This window comes from Girardinichthys multiradiatus, chromosome 19 (assembly GCF_021462225.1).
Source record: "Girardinichthys multiradiatus isolate DD_20200921_A chromosome 19, DD_fGirMul_XY1, whole genome shotgun sequence".
In the NCBI taxonomy this organism is placed as follows: domain Eukaryota; kingdom Metazoa; phylum Chordata; class Actinopteri; order Cyprinodontiformes; family Goodeidae; genus Girardinichthys; species Girardinichthys multiradiatus.
This window is the reverse complement of record NC_061811.1, coordinates 24,209,419-24,212,816: the sequence shown is the minus strand read 5'-3', so window position 1 is coordinate 24,212,816 and position 3,398 is coordinate 24,209,419. Positions and strand designations below refer to the sequence as shown.

The following is a 3,398-nucleotide window of genomic DNA, read 5'->3' as shown; positions in this document are numbered from 1 at the left end:
GAATCAAACCCAGGACCTTCTTGCTGCAAGGCAACAGTGCTACCAACTGCGCCACCGTGCAGCCCTCTTAATAGAAACATCTAGACAAAATAAACCATCACAAGAAACCATAAAACAAAGTCCAAAATGTCACTCCGTGACAGAAACCAGTGACTCTTTTCACATGGCTGAGGACTGATGGTTAGCCCCAAAGAATGTGGACTTCATCTCATTCTTCGGAACTAAAGGGGGGATGTTGGGACCCACAGCCATGGTTATAACATGAAAGATGCAGTACAAACTTTTCTGGAACTTTCAAAATAATTTGCATTTAACCTACTTCCAGCACAACTTGGGAATTGGGGGTAACAGCGGACTTCCCATGATGCCACTGGTCGTATAAAACACCCACCTTCCCAAAGAAGCGACCTCTTCTACGCGGGTCACCCTGGGGCCTGGACAGAGAACAGCGTTTCTGGCAATCAGACATAAACTCTTCAAACTGGATCCAAGGGTGTCATAAGATCACGGGATCATATGCACAAAGCTAAGTACGAATGAATTACTGTCTGTGTATCCGGTATTCATTCATGAGCGGGTGATTAAGGTACAAGCGTCGCTTGACTTTCTCTCTGAGATCTAGAGACAGCAAACTGTTCCCAGAGTTCCCTGCAGAGACGTCGTCTCTACGACGCCGAGTGGAGCAGGTTCCCGATCTGAAAGGAGGACAATGGAACCGCATCACTGTGGTTACGGCAGTTAACGTGCAGTGTGGTCAAGGGACAGAGCGAGCTGCTCAGCCACAGCTCTGGAGGTTCACAGAGCTTTCTTCAAACTTCGTCGTCGCCCGGACAACTCCTCAGAACGGTTCATACGAGGTTAGGGTTTGGGCAGAGAGATTTAGAATGAAATGATCTAAACATTTTTCATTTTATGAAGTTTAGTTTTGTTTGTGAGACTTTGCTATCTTAGTGCTAGCAGACTATCTGCAGCACACCTGCTCAGTTTTGTGTTCTGTGTTTGTGTGTTTTTAAAGTTAAGACAAACTTTATTTAACACAATTAAGCCCCATTTCTTCAGAAAGATTTGGCTCTTCTCCAAAATACTTCCTTGAATATTTTACCAATTTTTTTTTTAATATTAATTTAATAAATAAATGGAGCTAATGAGACACTGTTGAGAATTAGTCATCCAGAAGTTTGGTTTTATTCAGCAGATTATTATTTAAAACATTATTTTATTAAAAATAATATTTTATCTGATCTTGCATTGTGAATGGTTGTCTAAAGGTATGCTGATTATTGATTAAGTTAGTTCTAAGACTAACTTAACTTCACTTCCAGGTTCTTCAAGATAATCCTTGGTTCTCAAACATAAACATTGCACGATAATGTTGCATCTTGCATCTTTAATCAACTTGTTTATATTGTATATAGCCCATTAGGCTTCCTTATTCTTTAATTCTGCTTCGTAGTTAGTTGAATTGTTTTAGCATAGTCAAGAGTTTGTTGATTGAAATATGTTTGACTTTGAGTTGACTTATTTCAGTTAATAAATTCTTGTATCTTAAGAAATTGTGTGAATTCATTCTATGTGTGAGCAGAATTCTGCTGCTCAATAATGTCAGAGCTTGGCTCACACCTTTCAATTTTGTCCTGATACCACCTCCTTACTGGGCTGGTATTCACAGGACAACCCTTAACAGGCCGAAACATTATTTGATAAAATATTAAAGTATCAATATTAAATATTAAATAATATATTCAGATTCATAGTCACAACAGGACAAACCGCTGATCTCAGTCCTATAGAACATTTGTGAGCTGAAAACCTGTGTGAGCATGGCATCCTATAAACCTAATAGGGTTACAATAGTTCTGTCTGCAGGTATGGGCCAAAATTCTAACAAACCTAGAAGCTTGTGGAAAGATACCCAAAACATTCGACCCAAAAGTTATACAGATAAATTGACCAAATAGTAAAAACAAAAGCATGTGTAGTTTTTTCCGAAGTTGAAGAAATTGTTTTAAATAAACTAAAAATATTTCAAACTTTTTTGGCATTAACTAAATATAATTAATTTTGAATGTCCTAAAACGGGACAAGTCTAGTTTGGTGTAATGTCAGGCAGTTTATGTGTCTTATTTTATAGTGTATGTAAATATTTGGTCTCAGCTTTAGCTTAATATACTTCAAATCATCAGGTACTGTCAGGATCTGGAGTCATCTGCTGCCTGCTATTAACACTTTTCCAACACTAGGTGCCGCAAGCAGGAGATTGCCGGAGACTACAGCTGTAACTCGTTGGTTCATCAGCTGGGAAGCATAAAGAGGATGGATTGCCAGCACTTCACTGCCTGAGTGCTTTGCCCTCCATGGTAATCTTCCGGCCAGCTCTGAAACCTGTTTTTTGCAAGTTTTTTTTTTGTGAAAAATTATTGAAAGACTTTTCTCTGAACTTGAAACACTAACTTCCTCCTGTTACCTGTTCCAGGTGTGATCTCTGGCTGATCTGATCCAGACCTCTGTTTGTTGTGTGGACTCCTTCCTGGACTAGGACTGAACCTGGCAGACTGTGCTCCTCTCCTGACTCTGTGCCTCTCCCTGGCGGGTTCCACGCTCCCCCCCCCCACCAGTAAGAAACGTTAACCTTTAGGCCACATTCTGAGGTTCAGTCTTTAACCGTTTCCCCTATTGTCTCACACAGTGATGGGGATTAGGTTCACCGCTTTTCATTAGTGCCTGACTGTGTTTTCAATAAACTTCAACTAAACTGGTCTTGTTTTCTGAGTGTCTCTGCATGTGGGTTAAGTCGGCAGTAAAAACCATGACAGGTACAGTATACATGCTTAAACAAGTGCTTGTTCCAAAATAACCTTAGGTCACACCACTCAAGTTTGTTCATTTACCCATATCTTTATTCTCTCCATTATACTATTAGACATCTACAGTTTGGCAAAATACAACAATTTGGCAAAAAACTTGTTCTGACTAACTGAATGTCTCAGTTAAACAGCAGAATTGTAATATTTTCAGGAGAAACCACACAAAAAATTAATCCCAATCATTGTACAAGATGTTTTTGGACCCACCAACTCTGCATCTGCAAATTAACCAGATAAATCTTGATTTACCTTCTGATCCTGAACAGAGAACTTTTAGCTCATTGTGTCTGAAATGATGAAAAGAATAAGACAGACAACATTCACAACAGAATCCCCTTTTCTTCAAAATTACCGACCATTGTGGACAACAAAGCTCCTTTTTCATAAAGGGCAAAAAACTACATTTTCAAACTGTAAACAAAAGTTCTGTTGGACAGGCCAAGGTCTTGTTTCTAAACTCAAAAAGCTCAATTTAAGACAACCCATAAGCACAGTGAGTTCCACAACTTCACATAAATAAAAGTGCTATATTTG

At 39.1% G+C, this 3,398-nt stretch overlaps 1 long non-coding RNA gene across 1 annotated transcript; it reads left to right on the top strand.

Moving 5' to 3' along the window:
• The first annotated feature begins 752 nt into the window (after positions 1 to 752).
• Positions 753 to 2,742, top strand: LOC124855124. The gene is made up of 3 exons (XR_007035015.1): positions 753 to 857; positions 2,241 to 2,357; positions 2,474 to 2,742. It is a non-coding gene; the product is annotated as an uncharacterized LOC124855124 (long non-coding RNA).
• The last annotated feature ends 656 nt before the right edge of the window (positions 2,743 to 3,398 follow it).